The sequence below is a fragment of the Hylobates moloch genome, unplaced genomic scaffold (assembly GCF_009828535.3).
Source record: "Hylobates moloch isolate HMO894 unplaced genomic scaffold, HMol_V3 SCAFFOLD_2, whole genome shotgun sequence".
In the NCBI taxonomy this organism is placed as follows: Eukaryota; Metazoa; Chordata; class Mammalia; order Primates; family Hylobatidae; genus Hylobates; species Hylobates moloch.
In genome coordinates, this window is record NW_026652277.1 from 96,146,599 (window position 1) to 96,170,594 (window position 23,996).

Sequence of the window (23,996 nt, forward strand, 5' to 3'; positions counted from 1 at the left end):
GAGAATAGACAAAATTTAAGAAAACACATACACAAAATATAAATTAAATAATCTGGTTAAAATATTCCTAAGATTTCTTCACTTTTAGAGTTTAATTCTTTGTTGTATTTTTGGCTTAAACTAGTTGATGTTTATATCATTTACAAAATATAATTTTTTGTTTTACGAAAGCATTGGTGGTGCAACATTTCTTAAAATAATCTGTTTAAGAAATAAAAGCCATCTGTGGAACTATGTAGAGCTAATCTACCTTTGACTCCTGCTTGAAAAATGTTGAAAAATATATTTTATTGTCTACTTCCCCTCTCTCTATACCAGTTTGCTCCTTGGGATTAAAAGATTGCTCCACTCTTCTCCTTGGGATTTCCTTTCAAGCTCTTACTCTTCTTTTTACTTTTTTAGGGAATAATTATGTTCTTATCTTTCATTTCTAACACACTTAATCTAAATACAGTTTCTCTAGAGAGAGCTTGTCTGATTTATTTGAAAAAAGCTGCCATGAACCCAGGATTTGGGGCAATTAGCCACACTGATCTTCAGAGAGAACTCTATCATGGTTTTTAACCTCTGTTTTGAAATAAAATGTATATCTATTACATTTTAATGAAAGTGCAACTGCATTACTTTTAATGGTAAAAACTGCAATTACTTTTGCACCGCCTAATATTATTGTGACCATTTTGCTATTTTTATTTTATTTCATTTTTTGAATAAAAATGCTGGGTGAAGTAGTGTTTTAAAGCATTGTTAAGTACGTTGTTCATAAAATGCTGCATTAAAACACATTCAATTGCAAATTGTGAAGCATGATTTTGTTTTTGATAAGTCTCTTTGAAGCTTGTTTGTATTTTCATTCTAAATCCAGGATATTGGTGGGAATATATATAGTATTATGTTGGTAGAAAACTCATTCAGATAATTATGTTACAAGCTCCTGTATGTTACATAATTCTTATTTTCAAGTGGAATTTTACTGTAACTCTTACTTAAGACTGCTGGATATTGCTATTAAAGTCTTCTCTTGAACTCCAGCAGTCAAAGCCAAGGAAACCGGCACATGTTCCTCTATAATGCAGCCTGGGAGACTCTGATCTTATAAACACTCTATCCAGCAATCTTTCTGAACTCTGGAAAACAATTCAAATAACATTCAAGAGGTTACAATAATGAAAGGCAGGTCTTTTAGAACTAACATAGTAGTTTCAGCATAGAGAAAAATGTTATTTTGATTACTTCTAAACTGTTGAATTTTAAGGGATTTGCTAGTGCTTTAACATATTTTATCTATTGCTACAAATTATGAGTTATAGCAGTACTCACGACAGAAAAAAATACCTCCAACAAATATGCATACAGGAGAAAATACTCGAAATCTGGAAAAGTCTGTGGGGCAACATCATTACCTAAAAAGTAAAACAAACATGTAATATAAATTTTACTAATGTAATTTATTTGTCCAGCATACCTAAACTATTATAATTTATACATGTAACCTAATTTTAAAAGTTAATGAAGCATTATATATATACATATATTCAACTAAGTCTTTGTATTATATTATATAAAATATGTCTCAATTCAGAAAAATTACATTTCAAGTGCTCAAGAGCCACTGTGGCTAGTGGTAACCATATTGAACAGATGTAGGAATGTATTCTTCTCTCATTAAAAATAAATATTTAGAGATAGTCTTTTTTTTGGTATATATTGAAAAAGAGACATAATATTTTCTCACTTCCCCAATTCCTTTACACATGTTCCTAGACAAAAGGATGCACAATACTTTCTTCAGCATTTAATTATGCATCTGGTTTCAGTATGGATTGCACACACAAAAATATTTTCTCCAGAACTGTAAGATTGTAAAGCAATCTTTTCTGTGAAATATTCCTGATCAGCCACCAAGCACTTTGAGTAGTTTGTCTTAGAGTGGTAATCCATCAAAATGTTTTATTTAAAAAAATGAAGAATTAAGTGATTTATAAAGAAATAATCACTTTTAAATTTCTTCTTTTAGTAACAGGCAATGACAGGTTGAAAATGCACTAGTTTTAGGTTCAATTTAGACAAATAGGCATGTCTAAATCCCAGTATGTTGGGATATATGAACTTGAGTGAGTTATCTAGCTTTTTGCTTGGTCTCAGTTTTCTAATTTATAAAATTTGATAAGATAGCTATATTAAATAATTGCCCAAAGTCACCTATTGGTAGTAATTGGTTAAACTCATTTTTGAGTCAGTAAAGAGAATACACGTACATATAAAGAGTTTAAAAATGAATTATTCAGTAACATAAGAAAACATTTCAATAAACATAAACTGTCAAGATGTGGTTTTGTAGCAAAAAAAAAAAACCAATATGATGCTATAAATTTTCAGAGAAGGATGATCACAGTGTAAACAGGAATACACAGAAAGACATCATAATAATAGTCACATTTTTGTCTTGGTCATTTTAAAAAAATTTTGCACTGAAGATAGTGTGCCATCCAAATCACAAAATAGCTTGAATAAATGCATTTCATCAGGAAATCACATGATATGTTCAGAAAAAAAAATAATCAGATCTACCTGACTGAACTTTTGGGAAGTACATTTAGCACTTCTGGAAATAAAGTAAATCCATATTGTAGACATAAATAATAGATTACCTATTTTAGGTTGGTGGAGATACAATAACGAAAGCAGCCTTTAAGAAAGAAATTCTAAAAATAATGTCCACATTAATTCTAATATGCTCATTTTTTTCTGTCTTGCATTTTCATTTTTAATGTTGTTACTATTTAGAGGGCTTATGTGATTAGAACATTAAGTTTTCTATCCTTGATGGATTCGGGTTCTGAAAATCTGCTCTGACTTAACTAAAACAGTTTTACACATAATATCTCTAATTCTACCAATAATAGTGTATGATAGATATTATTATCCTGCTTAATATATAAGGCAAACAAGGCATGGGAAGGTTTACAAATTTTCTCAAATTCACACTTCATAATATAATGAAGCTAGGAGGCTGACTTAAGTGAATTTGATGGCAGAGCTACTTTATCCTATCCTATGTTATTAGATGTTCCTCTATGTCTTGGACACATTTATGTTTACCATTTGTGAAACTCACATATCTATTCCTGCCTTGTTCTTAATAATTCTTAATGCATCAATGAAAAAAAAAACAGCATGATTCAAGGGATTAATGCACTAGACTCACCACAGGGTTAAATAATAGAAAGAAAGGTGGTCATTCTCACTTCTCTAGGACAATAGTTATTCAAGAAAAGAATCTCCCACTCATATGCCCAACTGTCACAAAATGTTTAGGTTCTAATTATTTATCACATACTTTTAAAAAACAACAATTTAATTATGGAGGAAACATTACCTAATTTGAATTTATTTCTTACATCTGTTATATTCTTATATTCAAATGTTTAAACAGGTGAATAGCACAGAATTCTATCTTCATTTTCAGATAAAATGATAGCAAAATAGCAGAAATTCACATACTGCATAAAGAATTATTATATGTTGGCTCTTTCTATCATGGTCTGTTTGTGCAGGCTGGTTGACAAAAGATGAGTAGAATATGAGAAAAAATTGAAAAATTTAGTATTCTCAATAAAAGATTATAGTTTTTTATTCAGACTCAGAAAGGAAAGAGAAAAGAAAATTCTCAGTGTTTATTTTGGCTAAAGTGTTAACTGCTCTTGCTGTTTTATAAGATGAAAGAAAATGGCACTCATCATAAATGCACATTTTAGATATAGCCATATAGTCATGTGTATGTGCATAAATTGTCTGGGGCTGAATAGAAAATAAAAATCATTATCTTATTCAGTGTAATGGAAAGTATGAGTCATTCATTTCCTTCAGAAGCTTGTTCTCCTCCTTTGTTCCCTATTTGAGTTAATTGTAACATCCTCCTCCTAGCCCTTCAGCTTGTAAAATATGAAATTATTATATCTTTATAATTCATATCATTCAATCTATACCCTACCATTATTTCCTAAAACTTTCATGTCTCTGTACCATTTTTTGTACTATTTCCTCAGCCCAGAATTGTATCTTCTTTAATTCAACATATATGTATTCTTTATCTTTTTCAGAAATATATGATATAAATTTTGACTTATGATATCTTTTCTCAAAGTTTTACATAGTAAAAGTCTTTTTTCTATTTTGCATTCTGCTAGAATCATATCAGTTTATTTTAAGACCTTTAATATTTTCTGTCTTGATTTATCTAACACCTCATTATATCTATTTCTTATTCCTCCTTCTGTAGTGTAAGATGCCTGAGAGGTTTCAGTGTGCAGCACAAAAACTAAATAACTGTTAATTGACTGGTTGAATAGTTTAGTGCATTTTTCTAAAGTAGAAACTAAATGGGAGTAAACTAGACAGCTTTGGTGACCGCATTGGTATTGTTTTGTTTTCTTTTTAAATTAAAAAATATAAATTCTCTAAGCAGCTTTCTTACTACAAACAATAATATAATAAAGTTCGGGATAAATGATATTTAGTTCTAAATAAAAGTGTCATTTATCAGTATATTTCTGTTATATTTAATATTACTTGTTCAACCAGTCACTGATTAATGAGGTAATATTTGAAAGGATTCCTGTGGGATCTATTCAAAGCTGTATTTTTAGTACTTCTTTAATATTTTAAAATTATTTTCTTAATGTTAAATTCCAATTTTACCATAAATTGGTTATTCTTATATAATCTTATGTCCAAAAATCTTTAATAGTAACAAATTAACAGGTTAAAATGGCAATGACCTATGAAATGGAAAGGAACTGACAATTTGGAAAAGCAAAATAGCAACTTATAAAGTAAAATACAACGCATAACAGAGAAACATTTAAGGAGGACTATAGAAACTATTGCCTTTTGAATTTACTAACCTATAATGGATGAAGAAAACTTTTCTATCATGTCTTTTTAAAAACTGAGATATAAATTTTACTTATCTGACATACATTTTAAACTCAATTGTTAATAATAAGAAAAAATAGAAGAATTATACAGCTATACTATACTTTTTCTTCCTTGTTTTCTGAAACAGCATCTAAAGTTCCACTTCCTGACAGGGTATATGAGATTTTCAGTTTCCTGGCAGATGTACTGTCCTGAGGCAAGGCCCACAGAATTGACAAATCTCCTCCCCTAGGCCCTGGTTTTCTTGTTTCAGAAAAACATTCCAAAGACTGTGAACTCACAACAGTGGTAACATCTGTGGATATCCTTCTTGAATGCTTTAAAGTATCAAAAAACACAATATAGTGGCTATTTAAAATAATTTACCAATATGAAATCTAATTGAAAATATAATAAATATAGCAGAACAATGTTAATGAAGTATTTAAGAAAAGAATATAAGAAAACAGCATCTTTTTTCATCAATATAAATTGTTGTATCATTTGTATTTCTAATTTTAGTCACTGAGTACACATAATTTCTTAAGTAATACAAGTATTTCCCTATGAAATATTTCAAAATACATAAATTGGCATTGGGGAAAAGAGACTTACCAAGGACCCACTCATTCTTGTAGTGAGTGAAATGTATCAAAGGAAACCCTAAATGTTCATAATTTGGAGTGATTTTAGCCACAGTATAAATGTGGTATATATACACCATAAAATACTACCCAGCCATAAAAAAATGAAATCCTGTCATTTGTTGCTGCATGGATAAACTAAGAGGTCATGATGTTCAGTGAAAAAAGCTGGATGCAAAAGGAATACCACATGATCTCACTCAGTTTTGGAATTTAAACAACTAGATCTCATAGAAGCATAGAATAGAATAATGGCTAACCAAAGTTGAAGTGGGCTGTAAAGAAGGAATGATAGTAACTGAGACTGGTCAAAATTATAGTTAGATAGGAGAAAAAAATTATGTGTTCTATATCACAATAAGATGACTATAAACAATATTATCATGGGTACTTCAAAATAACTAGAAGAGAGGATTTTGAAGGTTCTATCCACAAAGAATAAATTTTGAGGTGATGGATATGCTTAATACGCTGGTATGATTATTAAACAATGTATATTTGTATCAAAACATTACACTGAACCCCATAAATATGTGCAAGTATTATGTATCAAGTACAACAAAATAAATAAAATATTTCCTGTATCCCATGACACATGTAAATAAAAATAAGTAGGGCTAGAGAATTTGCTGAACACAAAGCAAGAACAAAGACATCTCAAAGATTGTCTAATAAAACACATCAGAGGAACTAGCTCGTATCAGTTGTTGCCAAAATCCCTGTAGCTTTCCAAATGCAGAAACTGACTGCTTCCAAATTTTTATTTTTTCAACACTTTAGTCAAGAGGAGACTTTTCCTGAACATGGGGTATACTTACTGTATGACAGAGTGCATATCAAACATCAAATGACATATTATGTTTCCCTTGCAGTGATTGGCAAGCAAGTAATAATTAGATGTATCAAGATGAGTTCAGAGGAGAGAACTTGCTGTCACATCTGTTTATTTTCCAAAAGTAAATACATACACACATATATATATACACACACACAGATACATATATATGTATATATACAGACATATATATATACACACACATATATACACACATATGTATATATATGCAGAAGGAGTTAAACTGTAATAAAATCTTACTCTTGAATAAGAGCTCAAGAAGGAAATACAATGCTTTGTTGTGCTATTTGATAGTCCCATCTTAAATAAAGAGACTTTCATAATGTTTCTTCATGTTGTATTATATTTAACACAAAATAGATGAATAAACAAAATCACGTATTAATTAGGGAGGATTTGAATAAAAGGTTCTTCTTGTAGGGATAATTATTCTAGCATCACAATTTTGTAAGGAATTAAATGAACTTCATTTTAAGGCTTCTTAGAAAGCCAAAACTAGAAAAAACTTTGGTCTTATTAAAAGTCTGGTAAGAACAAAGGGAAGTTGAAGTTCCAGACATGTAAATTCCAGTGCATATGTCTTTATACTTCCTTAACCAATTTCATTCTTGTTGAAATGTGAATGCTATAAATTTAGCATCTGTTCTACCTACACTTGTTCTAGAGTGAACCAAATGGTAGTTGAGTTCAGAAAACATATAATCAGTATTCCACTGTCTCAGTGGACTATGTAACTTGAGAAAACAATGGGAGACAATTCAGTATCTTCATATAAATTCCAATACATTTATAATTTAAAAATATATATCTAAGAAATCATAGCAAACACATCCTTAATGAAGGCATATATAAAATGATAAACATCAATAAATTTCTGTTATAAATATAGTTACCTTCATTTATAATCCCTATCATATTGCATTCTCATTACATATGAAAGCTTATATTGGATTTTACTTTTATTCTTTGACATCAAGGTTATACTAACATTTTACCATACCTGTTTTTGCACAAAGAAATCTATGACAATTTATTACTTCCTTTAAACTATGTTTTTTCTGATGTTCTATGTTAGAAACTTTAATATAAATCTATGTTCAGGCTTGACCAACACTTGGAAATCTGTTTTTGTTATAGATAGAGAAAGATAAAACCAACAAATATATATCTCAGTGTTTTAACAGGCCAATCTTGATGATCTGGTTTTGGTATTTCTGCCATTATATTGGATTTCTTTTTTCCTGGATTCAAAATTCATTCTCTTTAATGCTGTGCTTCCCTTGCCCTATACCCTAGTTACTGGGTTTCTTCTCTTACCTACTTTGTTTGTGTCCTCTCTGTAACTGGGTGTATTAGTGCCTAATTCATACATCCAATCATTAGATCTCCTTTATGCCTTGTGGCTGTGATATAAATAATGAAAATAAAAACTTTATTAATTTTTTAAATATAGGTGTCTTTGTTTATGTTTTATATTATATATTTTCTATAATACCCATGACAACACCATGCTGTAGGTATTGTTGTTTCTATTTTATACACTTAATAATTGAAAAATGTATGTATTAAAAGGCTTAGCTGTTTCACTCACTGATGCCTAATTGGTAAGGAAAGTTTCTCACCAATTTTTAAAGGTACTTTCCTCAGTGTCAAAGTAAAAATATGGAACCTCTTATACCATCAGCATTATGCACATGGGCTAAAAATTTATCTGCCTCTCTTTGATTTATCACCGCCACTAGATTGTAGTTTTATCTTTAGCACTAACTCTGGTTAATTGGTTGAAATAACCTATAATTCTGGGTCACAAAACTTTATTTATTTAATTTTTTATTACTTTTTATTTTGAGATAATTGTAGATTCACATGCAGTTGTAAGAAACAATACAGAGAAACGCAAAATGCCCTTTACCCAATTTTCCCCAATGGTAACATTTTTTGGAATCAAATAGTACAACATCACAACCAGGAAATTGGCATTGATATAATTCACCAAACATATTCAGATTTCACCAGTTTTATTTGCACTCGTGTGTGTATGTGTGGGTATGCAATTTTATCACGTGTCACTGCCATCAGAGTCAAAATACAAGACAGTTCTCTTACAATAAGCTCTTATGCTACCCTTTTGTAACCATGGCCACCTCCTAACTTCCTAACCCTGGTAACCACTCATCTCTTCTCCATCTCTATAATTTTTTCATTTCAAGAATATAAATGTAGCCTTCTGAGGTTGGCTTTTTTCAGGTATCATTTCCTTCAGATCCATTTATGTTTTTATGTCCCTCAATAATACATTCCTTTTTATTTTTGAGTCATATTGCTTGGTATAAATGTGCCACAATTTTTTAAAATTATTTTAATATGGTAGGTTTGGGTTGTCTTCAGTTTTTGGATAGTATAAATGAAGCTGCTGTAAACATTATTATTACTTTCTTTATGATCATACATTTCATTTCTCTGGGCTAAATATACAATCACTGTATCATATGAAATCCACACCATTACTTGTGTAAGAAACTTCCATACTCTTTCCCAGAGGCTGTATTATTTTACATTCTTAACCAAAGTATATTAGTAGTTGTTTCTTTGCAATTTTGACATCATTCCCTAAGTGATATTACTATTTTTAAAAACTTTTAGTATTCTTATAGGTGACTAGTTGTATTCATTCCTTCTCACACTGCTTTAAAGAACTACCTGAGACTAGGTAATTTATGAAGAAAAAAGGTTTGACTCACAGTTCTGCTGGATGTATAGAAAGCATGGCTTGGGAGGTCTCAGAAAACTTTCAATTACGGCAGAAGGAGAAGGGGAAGCAAGCACTGTCTTCATGTGGCAACGAGAGAGACAGAGTGAGAGAGAGAGAGAGAGAGAATGAGGAAGTGCTATACACTTTCAAACTAACAGATCTCATGAGAACTCATTCAGTATCATGGGAACAGCATGAGGAAAATCTGCCCTCATGATCCAATTACCTCTTATAAAATCCCTCTCCCTATATTGGGAATTACCATTCAACATGAGATTTGGGTGGGGGCACAGAGCCAAACCATATCATTCTTCCCCTGGCCCCTCCCAAATATCATGTCCCTCTCACATTTTGAAACACGATAATGCCTTCCCAACAGTCCCCTAATGTCTTAACTAATTTCAGCATTTGCCTTCCCAACAGTCCCCTAATGTCTTAAATAATTTCAGCATTAACCTGAAAATTCAAGCCCAAAGTCTCATCTGAGACAAGGCAAGTCTCTTCCACCTACGAGCCTGTAAAATAAAAAAAAAAGTTAGTTGCTTCCAAGATACAATGGAGTTACAGACATTGGGTAAATGCCTCCATTCCAAGTGGGATGGAGTTTGGCCAAAACAAAGAGCTACATAACCTTTGCAGGGCTGCAATACAACAGGGCAGTCATTAAATCTTAAAGCACCCAAATTACCTCTTTTGATTCCATGTCTCACATGCAAGGCACACTGATGCATGGGACAGGCTCCTAATGCCTTGGGAAGCTCTACTTTGGTGGATCTGCATGGTACAGCCCCCATGATTGCTTTAAGAGGCTGGCATTGAGTGCCTGCAGCTTTTATAGGTATGTGGTGCAAGTTGTCAGTGGATCTACAATTCTTGAGTCTGGAGAACAATGGCCCTCTTCTCACAGCTCCACTAGGTAGTTCCCCAGCGGGGACTCTGTGTGTGGGCTTCAACCCCACATTTTTCCTCCACATGGCCCTAGTAGAGTTCTCCATGAGGTCTGCACTTGGGCAGCAGACTTCTGCCTGTATATCCAGGCACTTCCATACACTCTATGAAATCTAGGCATAGACTCCCAAACCTCAACTCTTGCTTTCTGCATCCCTGCAGACCCAAACCACATGAAAGCTACCAAAACTTGGGACTTGCACCATCTGAAGAAATGGCTTGAGCTGTGCCTTGGCCCCTTTTAGCCATGGCTGGAGCTAGACCAGCTGGGATGTAGGGCACCATGCCCTGAGGCTGCACAGAGCAGTGGGGCCCTGAGCTTGGCCCATGAAATCATTTTTTCCCTCCTAGGCCTCCATGCCTGTGATGGGAGGGGCTACTGCAAAGGTCTCCAAAATACCTTGGAATCATTTTCCCCAAATCTTAGTCATTAACATTTGGGTCCTTTCATGTAAGTTTCTGCAGACAGCTTGAATTTCTTCCCAGAAAATGTTTTTTTTTTCTTTTCTACCACATGGCCAGGCTGCAGATTTTTCAAACTTTTATGCTCTGCTTTTCTTTTAAATATAAGTTCCAGTTTCAGATAATGTCTTGTTCATGCATATGGTTGTACACTGTTAGAAGCAGCAGGTCACATCTTGAATGTTTTGCTGTATAAAATTTCTTCTGCCAGATACCCTAAATCATCTCTCTAAAGTTCAATGTTCCACAGGTCTCTGGAGCAGGGACATAATGCTGCCAGTCTCTTTGCTAAAGCTTGGCCAAGAGTGACCTTTACTCCAATTCCTAATAAAGTCCTCATCTCCATCTGAGACCACCTCAGCCTAATATCATTGTTCATACAGATATCACTATTTTGGTGAAAACCATTCAATAAGTCTCTATGAAGTTTCAAACCTTCCCTAATCTTCCTGTCTTCTTTTGAGCCCTCCAAACTGTTACAACATCTGTTATTTAGTTCCAAATTTGCTTCCACATTTTCAGGTATCTTTATAGCAATGCCTAACTTCTCTGGTATCATTTTTTTTGTATTAGTTTATTCTCACAGTGCTAGAAAGAACTATCTGAGATGGGGTAATTTATGAAGAAAAAAAGATTTAATTGGCTCACTGTTCTACAGGCTGTAAAAGAAGTATGGCTGGGAGGGGAAGCAAGCACTGTCTTCACATGGTGGCAGGAGAGAGAGAGAGAAAAGGAGGAAGTGCTACACACTTTCAAACCATCAAATCTTGTGACAACTCACTATCATGACAGCAGCATAGGCAACATCCAGCCTCATGATCCAATCACCTCCCACTAGGTCCCTCCCCCAACTTTGGGAATTGCAATTCAATATGAGATTTGGGTAGGGACACAGAGTCAAACCATAGCACTAGGGATATCTCATTATGGTTTTGTTTTTCTGTCTTTTACTGGCTAATGGTATTAAACATTGTTTAATTAATCTGTGTCTTGTTTTTTCTAATTGTTTATTTCAACTTATGAATTTTCATAACTCTTTAAATATTTAAAACATAAGTTATTTGTCATATCAGTGGTTTGCAATTTTTTTTCCACTGTGTAGCTTGAGACAATAGGATTTAATGCTTTGTTTAGGTTTATATGATAGAATTCCATGACAGTTTAGCAATTTGTAGGAAGAAAACAGGGAAGAGACTTAAAAAATCCTAGTTCTCTATGTATTTGCTATTCTTATTCTAGATATTAAACATAGTCCAGACTTTGAGCATGCATGCTATCTTTGCTTCTCATCTCTTACAATCTGTTCAATTGGAAAAATGCATACAAACCAATCTTGTAATTTATTAACCAGAATAATAACCAGAATAATAGACTTTGATTGGTTCTAACTATATGCTCTTGCTATCAACCCTTGGAAAGTCATTTTAAAAATTGTCGCATTGAACATCTTAATAGAAAATCACTGACACAGGTTTTACCAATGTAATCCAAAATAATTTATAAGTGATTGTTAAGTTCATTAACACTTGTAAAACATATGTGTATACTAATATTTAATGCTGGATTTTATTTACTATATTCTTGTGACACATTTCTGCCAGTTTTTATGATAGAATTATATTTGGGCTAAGTTGTTATAAAATTTATTTTAAAGAATCTATTTTACTTTTTTGTGTGACTAAACAACAAGATAAAAGAAAGCCCAACATATTCTTCCTTCCTTATCAGCTACAGCTAGGCGTATTCTTAAATTTGAGCCTGAGTTGATGGTTTAATGTTAATATTTTCAGAATCGTTCAGTTATGTGCTCCTAGAAAGAGGAAGACCCCACCACATGTAGTACATAAGAGTCATTTCCTAAATCTGAGCCCTTATATGTAGGAGTGATGGAAAAAAAAATTCCATTAAGTCCCCCTCCCTAACTATTAAGATAATACCAAATATTTACTTTGAGCTTGATTCAAACAATCTGTTTATATATGCTTTCAAAATTGATTGATGACCACATATGTATGATGGTAATAAATCTAAACTTTTTTTTCTGGAAATAAAGTCTTGGTCTTCACAGGCAAAACTAACTGCTTATTGAAATGGTCACCTCTTAGTGAAAGGATAGAGGAAATGAGGACCATCTTTGCTAGGCACTTCTTCCTCTCTATCCTCTTTATTTTTTCCTACTAATTAGCAGATTGTATTTGTTTTTAACGTGTCATTTTGCCTGCATAGAAAGAATTACAGATTGATTTGGAGGCCAGCTGTGAGGTCAGGGTAAAAATGCCCTTCAATATGTGTCCCCCTTATGGCCATTCTCCAGTTGCTTCCTTACGATGCGGGTGCCGGCCATTAGCTCACATTGTATAACGTAGGCTAGGCAGTCAAGTCTTATACCTGGATAATACTTTCTGGGGTAAACTTCTCAATCCAGGCACATGAATTTTATTTTGTCAGCTTGAAGAGAGAGATCATGGTTCAAAACAAATAAAGACTGACCTAAGCTTCTGATGTGAAAAATGACACAGTTCTGCTCAAAGATTTTGCTCCTTCAATTCAAATAAGAAGTCATTCATTTTAAATAAATAAATAAGCATATGTGAATTTTTTCTCTTGTTCTTAAGCAATAGATAAAGGTAAATAGAAAATTATAATTGTAGTCAGAAGCATTTCTGTTCAAATTTCTATTTATAAAAATCTGATATTATGATATTATTGTTAGCAGTGATTATCTCTTCAAAATGGAATACATAGCACTTCATTAACATGTGAATTTTTACAGCGAGGTAAATGTTAGTTTTAATTAGGTAGTATAATAAAAGTGAAAAAAAAAACAGAAAACATATTTTAGAATATGAACTTCAAGCTTCATTCTTTAGTTAAGTGTTTTTTAACATTTCAAATTTTTGCCAAACTATGGGAAAGACAATTTGGTGTGAAATGTTCCCAAAGGACTTAATCCATAGGTCATTCTTAAAGCACATTTACTTTTAAGAGTAAATTCATGTGAGAGGATTTATTCAACTAAAATATAATTTAAATTACAGAACAAGTATATTACTCCTAAGACGTATTTTATTCATTGTAAATTTCAGAAGATGAGGTTAAATAATTCATGTTCCTTTAACTGGTTTACTGGTAAACTAAATGTAAAATGCTTTACCTTATAATATTCAATATAATAACCACAACAAAATGAATTTAAAATATTTTTACAAATCTTTGTGTGGTGTACCTGCAGACAGACTGCCTGAGACATTTAAAATCACCTCTATTTTAATTCCTGTCAGATTCCCATCATTCTAAATTTTCTAGAAGACAGCGAAACATATTAAAATATTTGAACAACATCAATGTAGCTACAGAACCCCTGAAATTAAGGCAGGCCATCTGGATCCCGTTTTGAGCTTTATTTGGACTGCAAATCTTCAAAAGATAGGTTATCTATTTTTCTAGTTTACTGTAGATTAGAAGTTGCAGTTAGATTAAAAGCAACAAACTAGATGTGGGAGGAGGTAGTGAATGGGGGTGGTTAGAGATATTCTGACAGCATTGAGAAGTTGGAGCTGACAGTCTGACATTGAGGGATACAGAAACTCCCAAGCATATGCAGGATGTGCTGTGGTTTTAGCACAGAACAAGAATGGAGATACATAATGATGGTGATGAGTCATGAAGAAAACGACTACATTATGTGCTGTGTCCTCTGTTAGGGAAGGAAGTAAAATGTACTCTGTGCTTTTTGGAAGAATTTCTATCAAAACAAACAAACAAAAAAGTGAAAATGAATCATCAGCACCCGATGGAACAAACTTCATTTATCTAGAATATTCAGTCCTATAAAATGTGGCTTCATGATAAAATCACTCTGATTCTCCTAGGGTTTTATCCTGGAACAAACTGAGATTGTAAAACTATACAAGTCCTAATCTACCAAAAATCTGGTTTGGAATTAAAGTTTCATTCTTTAGTTAAGTGTGACTTTGGACAATGGAGCCTATTTGAAGTTGAGTGTTCATATATCTGTAAATGCCAGTTTTGCATTTGTCATGAGGTTTCATTGCAAACCAAAAGGGAATATGGAATTGAAAGTGAAGTCACATATGATAAAGGAGTATTACTAATAATCCTTCTAAGCCTCCTCTGTTGATAACTGAGAGCATCTGGGATTTTGGAGTAATTTTTTAAAGAACAAGCTCTAACAATCTTGCTGAATTTACGGATACTTTATTTTCTAAGGCTCTTACTTGGATATCATGTAAAGTACCAGTTGGACTCCAGGTCAGATACCCGTCACCTTAAACACTCTGAAAGACAATAGAACACTTGCAAACGTACACAGCCTCAGAGCAACTTAAACAGAACCACAGAGTCTCTGAAATTAAGAGACCCTCAAGCTCTCTCTCTGAGCTCTGTTGGACTCTAAATCTTAAAAAGCTGGTTTATCTGTTTTCTATCTTATTGCAGATTAGAAGTCACAAACCAGTAGTGGGTGGAGGTAGGGAGGGGCAGTTGTTAAATACATTCTGATGGCATTGAGAAGTTACAGCTGACAGCCTGACATTGAGCAATACAAAAACTGCTTCAAACTCACACATTACCATATGGAGGAGATAAAAAAGAATTAGAACCACACATAATTTCCAAAGATACCTCAATTCATCTCATTCCTTTAACATGACTTCGTTGTGAAATTTTTCAATGTTTTACCTTAAGCATTGAGTTGAGTAGTCCAGTGGATGAGTATTTCATACAGAGGCAAGGTGAAGACAAATAGGAACTGAACTTACATTTAAAGATCATGGAATGGAGATGGAGTCCTGTGACTGGTGTGCAAAGGCCAGTCATAACAACTTTGGTTGAGAAAGCTGGGAGACTGGTAGAACATTCTCAAATTTGCAGGGAGAACATACACATAAAACTAGTGAGAAAGAAGTCAATTAAATAAGTGATTCTCCTTGCGTTTGGAGTTTTTTGTTGCTATCATTACCATCACTTTTGTTTTTCCCATTTTGAGCGTACTAAAAAAATTATGTTATTGAAAATTAAATCTGAGTTACATAAGTGTAGTGAGATGCCAAAGGGAGGATTTGCACTCCATATTCACACTTAACTGGTATTAGTGCTGTTCAGTAGACCTGTCTGCAGTGAAGTAAATTCTGTATCTGTGTTGTTCATTAATACATGTAGCTGTATTAGCCACATGTAGCTACTGGGCATCTCAAATGTGCCTGGTATGATCAAGGAAGCAATTATTAATCTTTAATTAATATTGTTTCATTTAAATTTAAATTAAGTGGCCAGATGTTACTTGTATTTATGCTACTGGACAATACTGGTCATCATGATTTTTAAACATCAAAACAATTCAAATGAATGGAACGGTGTTAGGATCCAAAAACATGTAAGATAGTCTTTGTGTAAACTTATTCAATGTAAAAATCTCACCAAAATCTGAGAGGCTATTTATTGAAGCTGAATGTAAGGAAAATGGTATGAAATACTGCAAAAGCAGTTCTCTCCTCATTTTGATGCCTGCCCCGAAACTGAGTAATATTATCAGGGCACCAAGGGAATCACTGAGGCATTGATGTTGATGTTTATGCAAGAAAAAGATCTATTGGGATTTAGAATGAAAACATTTTTTTTCCTCAAGATAAAGGCAGCAGAGAAAAAAATTTTAGAAAGTAAGTGATCTCAGGAAGAACACTATTTATTTTAATAATAAACTTTATTATCTCAGACAGGTATAGCTGATGTTGGAGCAAGGTAACAAAGAATTCCTTTCAGAGACAAAAATAGAAAATCAAGTCTCTGTTATTCCTCCTAGAATTAAATAAAGCATGAAAATAGATGTTTAATTAAGTTTAAAAGAATAAAAGAATACTTTTTAATAAAAAAGTATCAAAATATTAGACTTAATATTTATACATTTAATTTATAATAATTATAAATACATAAATTTATATGTCTTCAATTTACTAAATGCATATAAATGAAACTGTTTATCTTTTTTGTTATAATTTGCTTTGTTTGCTTATATTAAGTATTATAACATGGCAATAATTTAAAGAGCCATTACTTCTAATGGTGAAAACTGCAATTACTTTTGCATCAAGCTAATAACTTTAAAGTGAATGCTTTTAAGACAACAATATATTGTATAGGCAATGAAATTATTTAACAAAACATGAAGTGCCTTGATAGTAAGCTAGGAGAGAATGTGACTAATTTTAATGTGACATGGTTTTCTAGGCTTATATAAAACAGATTTGTCTCATTTGTAATATCTTCTCATCTCCTCTGTCTCCTAATTTTGAAAACTTGTTCATCATATATTTAAGGACTAATATATACCTGTGCTAGATGTCAGAGAAATATACATGGGGCTAATGATACAATGTAGGTTACCACATTTTAAACCAGGGTATCATTTCTTCTATAATGATGACTATATTGTATCAGGTAATAGACTAAGAACAATTAAACTGATCGAATTAATATTGATTCTTTGTTGATTCTATTTTATCTTAAAATTGTAAGTGTCTCTTAAGAGTACATAGGAAGTGAAAATCTTTAATTATAAAAACAATCACAAAAAGTAGGATAAGACATCAATACATTGATTATGCCTACTATCTCAATTTATTTATCTTATATAAAGGATAAGCTAAAGAAAAGTAAACATTGAGAAGAAAACAATGACTTTTTAAAAAGTATTAATTTCTGAAATGATAATCTGTTTTTGAAGGACCATATTACTTTTATTAAACCAAAATTTAAGTGATGATACTATGAAGTAATGTATTTCCTCCTTGAAAGTGGTGATATATTGTAATATGTAATGGTTTGCATGCCACAAAACAAAGTTCTGTCTTCCATAAGCACAGAAAAGCTTATTTTTTTTTATTTTTATTTTTTTTTAGATGGAGACTCTGTCTCTGTCGCCCAGGCTGGAGTGCAGTGGTGCAATCTTGGCTCACTGAAAGCTCTGCCTCCCGGGTTCAAGTGATTCTCTTGCCTCATCCTCCCCAGTAGCTAGGATTATACTTGCCCACCACCATACTAGGCTAATTTTTGTACTTTTAGTAGAGACGGTTTCACAATGTTGGCCAGGCTGTTCTTGAACTCCTGACCTCAGGTGATCTACCCATCTTGGCCTCCCAAAGTGCTGAGATTACAGGCGTTAGCCACTGCCACTGGTCATAAGCACAGAAAAGCTTTAACTCAAGGAAGTAACATTAATCTTTTTAAATACTAAGTTCTTTTAGAAATATTTTATCGCATTTCCAAAAAGAGTGATCTTTTCTCATTACCTTACACCTTTTTGTTGGTGGGTTTAAGCAAAATCATTATTAAAAGAACACAGTGTTTTTTATTTAAAACGTAATCAGCTTAAAAAATGAAATACCTTAAAACAACAAAATCCTCTCATTCAATTTAACATAGAATAATATTTTTTATTAAAACCAGAAGAGTTATGGTTTTCTTAGCATTCCCCACTAAGAAATTTCTTTCAAATTCTTTAAGTCTTTTTAAGTCAAACATTTGAGTTGTACTGTAACATGGACTACAATAAGATACTCAGTGGAACTAAATGGAAATGTAGAAATTATTTATTATTATTAAATGAACCATTATTTATTGCCTATACTACTGCACATTGCATCCTAATAGGTGCACTGGGTGTGTCAGTCAATAAAACATAGTTCAATATGTATGAAGTTTCAGTTATGCAAGATGATTAATTTTAGAGACCTGCTTTATGACATTGTGCATATAGTTAACAATACTCTATTGTATACATAAAAATTTGTTGATAGTGTAGTACTCACAATAAGTGTTTTTACCATGATAAAACAAAACAAAATAACAGCAGAATAACCTCACAATGCTATTTCTTCAAAATTTAGGAATTTAGCGGATGTCTAAAAGATGAACAATTTGGAATGTGAGGTACATGGGAAATGTAGTAGGAAAGGGGTTTGGAAGGTATATTGGAAGGCCCAATTGTGATATGTTTACATAAATTTAGGTAATATCATATATTTATAAAGAACTTTTTCACCAGAACATGGCTAGTGATGTACACTGTACTTTAAGACTTCATTATTGATTATGATGGAAAAGATGAGTGGAAAGACAAGAACATGCAGACCAGAGGGTCTATTAATAGTCTTACTATAATAGGCACGTCAAGACAAGCCTCTTGACTTAGTTAATGTCAGTGGAATTGTAAAGGAGAGATATTCAAATGACCCTACACATTTAGAAACTTAAGAAGACAAAAGTGCCGAGTGATTGTGAATACATGATTCACTCAGTATCAGCTATAAAAATAACAATAACAAAAGTATATAATATTAAAGATAGAATTATTTAAATCAAAAGTGAGTTCCTCTATAAATTATGACATGATGGCATCCTGAAATGAATCCTTTATGTTGACTCACTATGGTTTCTGATTTTTTATAGTCTCTTATGAAGGATGATGGATGTAGTAGTCTTGTGCCCAAGAAACTAAGGTTATTATTTTTTAAAGAAGACTAGTCATGAGCAGTAGTGAGAAGGGGGAAAGGATAGAACAAAAAGTCTGAACTGTAACAGACTGAGTAATCAATTGAGATAACTCACTACCTTCAAATCAGTCCAAGATACAAAGATTTCAAGGCAAGTCTATCAATATTTAAATTAATAAAGTTGAAATAAATAGGTTATGAAATAGACGTTTAGATAAATAATTTTGCCTCTCAAAATTAATGAACATTTATAAATGTACATAATGTATATATGTATATTAGATATATTACATATAATTTATAATATGTAATATATACACAATATATAATGTACATATATTACATTCTATTCTATATACATGTGTATATATGCATATATACACATGTGTTCACATATACATATTTGTAAATGCAGATATATGTATATATGTACATATATATTTTGTGTATATATATGTATATACGCATATACATATATGTGCACATATGTGTATATAGTAGAAATCTTAGGGTCAGAAAATGACTTTTTTCTATAACTTAAAATACATTAAAATTAAATGCATTAATAAATGCTTATAAACTAAAAAGAAAGGCAGAGAGGGTAATAGTGAGAAACCTCAAAACACCCAACTAATCCCTGAAATCGTATTGATTAAAAAGAATGCCCTATAAGTCATGTATATTTGAATCATGTCAGCTTTCAAATTGATGATTTCTCAACCCAGATTTTTAATATAATTACATCATACTAAGTTTAGGAACATAGCAGGAAGTCTATGAAAACTGGAACAAATTCTACTTGTTTTGCATTTTTGAAACCATAATATGCATGATGTGAAGTAAAATTTAGATACTTTTGCTGCAGACATATTAGCTTCTATTTTTGAAGAAAAGTTATAAGGAAACAAGGAGATTTAAGAGACGTTTGAGGAGAAAACAGGCTCTGCTTGCTTTAAATTTTAACTCATCTCTAGAACATGGCAAGCTAATTAAAATCCTGGCTTTAATAAACTTAAAATTATATTATACCAGAGAAGTAAATATAAATTTTTTTTTGAGTCAGACAAATTTGAAGGTTAAATCAATAAACAATTGCAATTGTTCTTGTGTTATAGTCTAAATAAAATTTTTAAAATACCCTGATTTATGTATGCATGTTTTGCCTTGCAGTACTTTTTTTCTTGATATTCCATTGTTTCTTTGTACAGAAAAAAAATTATTAAGTTGGAAAGCTCCAACTAAACAAATCATAAAATAAATGATCAGTTTTATTTTTCTTAGCAATTTTTTATTTCTTTTAACTCATTTAACAATTTATTTCTTCCTTTTCTGCATTGTTCTTTGATTCAAAATTTGTATTTTTTCCTTTCCTATATTTATAAAGTGTTATTAAATAATTCTATGAATATTTGGGTATTAAATCATTTTATAATATCATTGTTCATTTATTTCAGACACTAAACCCAGAAAAGCAGCCTATTAAAAGAGTTTCTCATCAATGATAAGTTTTATATATTTCATAACCATAATGGGGAAAGGTTTCCATGTGATCAATGGTAAGCGGGGGAACAATTACCATTATTTTCAATGAATGCTGTGCTGTGATTTCTATCCTATTGAACATAAATTTACTTTTTGATCATTTAAAATGCCCCAGGGAAATAATACACAATTGATATATTTACTTTTCCTCTTGCAATTGAATAAGCATAAAATTTATAAATTAAAAGTATGGATTATTCATTATATTTGAATGACTCTTAAATTTAAAGAGTTTTTTTTCACATTAATAGAATATATAGTAGGAGAAAAGAAGGCAGGTGTATTAGTCTGTTATCACACTGCTAATAAAGACATATTAGAGGCTGAGTAATTTATAAAGAAAAAGAGGTTTAATGGACTCACAGTTCCACATGGCTGGGGAGGCCTCACAATCATAACAGAAAACAAAGGAGGAGCAAAGTCATGTCTTACATGGCAGCAGGCAAGAAAGAATGAGAGCCAAGCAAAAGGGGAAACTCTTTATAAAACCATCAGATCTCGTGAGACTTATTGAGTACCACATGAACAACATGGGGGAAACTGCTCCCATAATTCAATTATCTCTCACTGAACTTCTTTCACAACACATGGGAATTATGGGAGCTACAATTCAAGGTGAGATTTGGGTAGTGACACAGCCAAACTGTACCATTCCAACCCAGCCCCTCCAAAATCTCATGTCTTCACATTTCAAAATCAATCATGCCTTCCCAACAGTCCCCCAAAGGCCTAACTCATTTCAGCATTAACTCAAAAGTTCACAGTCCAAAGTCCTATCTGAGACAAGTCCTTTCTGCCTATGAGCCTGTAGAATCAAAAGCAAGTTAATTACTTCCTAGATATAATGGAGGTATATGGATTGGATGAATACACCCATTCCAAATGAGAGAAATTGACCAAAATGAAGGGGCTAAAGGCCCCATGCAAGTCCAAAATCCAGCAGGGCAGTCAAATCTTACAGTTCCATAATGATCTCATTTGACTGTATGTCTCATATTCATGTCATATTGATGCAAGGGATGGGTTCCCATTGTCTTGGGCAGCTCAGTTCCTGTGGCTTTACAGGGTACAGCCTCCCTCCCAACTGCTTTCACTGGCTGGTGTTGAGTGTCTGTAGCTTTTCCAGACACATGTGCATGCTGTTGGTGATTCTACCATTCTGGGGTCTGGAGGAAGGTGGCCCTCTTCTCACAGCTACACTAGGCAGTGCCCCAAGGGGGACTCTGTGTGAAAGCTTCAGCCCCACATTTTTCTTCTGCACCACCCAGAGGTTCTCCATGTGGGCTCCACCTCTGCAGCAAACTTCTGCCTGGACACCCAGGCATTTCCATACACCCTCTGAAATCTAGGTGGAGGTTCCCAAACTTCATTTCGTGACTTCTGTGCACCCATACATTCAACCTCATGTGGAAAGTGCCAATGCTTGGGGCTTGCACCTTTTAAAGCTAGAGCCCAAGCTGTACCTTGACTCCTTTTAGCCATGGCTAGAGTAGCTGGAACGAATGACACCAAGTCCCAATGCTGTACACTGCAGGGGGGCCCTGGGCCCAGCCCACAAAACCATTTTTTCCTCCTAGGCCTCAGGGCATGTGATGGGAGGGGCTGCCACAGAGATCTCTGTCATGCCCTGGAGACATTTTTGCCATTGTCTTGGGGATTCTCATTTGGCTCCTTGATACTTATGCAACTTCCTGCAGCTTGAATTTCTCCTCAGAAAATAGGTTTTTCTTTTCCATTGCATTGTCAGTCTGCAAATTTATGAACTGTTATGCTCTGTTTCCCTTTTAAAACTAAATGCTTTTAACAGCACCCAATTGAGCTCTTGAATGCTTTACTGCTTAGAAATGTTTTCTACCAGACACCCTAAATCATCTCCCTCAAGTTCCAAGTTTCATAAATCTCTAGGGCAAGAGCAAAATGTTGCCAGTCTATTTGCTAAAATATAGCAAGAGTCACCTTTACTCCGGGTCCCATGTTCCTCACCTCCTTCTGAGGCCACCTTAGCCTGGATTTCATTGCCCATATCATTATCAATATTTTTGGTTAAAACCATTCAACAAGTCTTAGAAAGTTCCTAACTTTCCCACATTTTCCTGTTTTATTCTGAGCCTTCCAAACTTTTCCAACACTTGCATGTTACCTAGTTCCAAAGTTGCTTCCACATTTTTGTGTATCTTTACAGTAGCACCCCACTCTACCAGGACCAATTTACTGTATTAGTCCATTCTTACACTACTAATAAAGACATACCCAAGACTGAGTAATTTATAAAGAAAAAGAGGGTTAATGGACTCACAGTTCCATGTGGCTGAGGAGACCTTACAATCGTGGCAGAAGGCAAAGGAGGATCCAAGTCACATCTTAAATGGCAGAAGGCAAGAGAGTAAGAGCCAAGTGAAAGGGGAAACCCCTTATAAAACCATCAGATTTCATGAGACTTATTCACTACCACCAGAACAGTATGGAGGCAACTGTCCCCATGATTCAATTATCTCCTACCGGGTTCCTCCCACAACAAATGAGAATTATGGGAGCTACAATTCAAGTAGAGATTTGGGTGGGGACACAGACAAACCATATGAGTAGGATATTTAATAACTAGATACAGACACAGAGCAGATTAAACTGCATTACCCTACAATCTTGACAATGCTCTTGTTTTATTACATTTTAAATCATTCACAAACAAATACCTTCTGAAGTGATTTATTACATCTAAAGTCATTTCTCAATCAAATATTTTCTGTTTTACTTTTGGAAACAGAAATAACTAAAAATTACTATTACCAAGGAATAATTCAATTCTCTTCATACATATAAAGTAAAATATTATTTAAAATTTTTAGTTCATTATCTACTCTTTATACAAATGATCATTATCTACTCTTTATATAAATGATCATTAATAATATTATTTATAGTAGGCTTACATTATTTTGCTAGTGTACTTAATTTGATGACAATTATCTCAATAATTAAAACATTTGTGTCTTTTGACTTACAAACTATGTCTACATATGATGCAAATTTTAATTCATGGTCCTAAGCTGTCATATAAAATGCTTCATTAAGTCCTAAAGTAGCCATAGTAATAAATCAGTGTACAAGTTAGGTAAGTTTATTTACCCTGCAGTGTGTATATTCTAGTGCATTTAGACAAACATTTTAGTAACAGCTTTTCATTCATGGCTTCTCAGCCTTTTCATCTGCCATCAAGCATCTATTGCTTTTATATCCATTATAATTTATACAATCTCTTCATAAACAAAACTCAATTAAAATCCCATCATTCATCCATTTATCTGTTGATTGACAAAAAGGTTAATTCCATATCTTGTCTATTGTGAATAGTGTAGAAATAA

At 32.8% G+C, this 23,996-nt stretch overlaps 1 long non-coding RNA gene across 1 annotated transcript in view; it reads right to left on the reverse strand.

Moving 5' to 3' along the window:
- Positions 1-1,337: 1,337 nt before the first annotated feature.
- The window catches only part of LOC131381691 (uncharacterized), a 41,873-nt gene continuing 19,214 nt past the window's right edge, over positions 1,338-23,996 (reverse strand). The window contains exons 2-3 of the long non-coding RNA XR_009210574.1: positions 9,162-9,249; positions 1,338-1,403 (exon numbers count right to left, since the gene is read on the reverse strand). This is a non-coding gene — a long non-coding RNA (uncharacterized LOC131381691). The remainder of the gene's footprint in view (positions 1,404-9,161; positions 9,250-23,996) is intronic.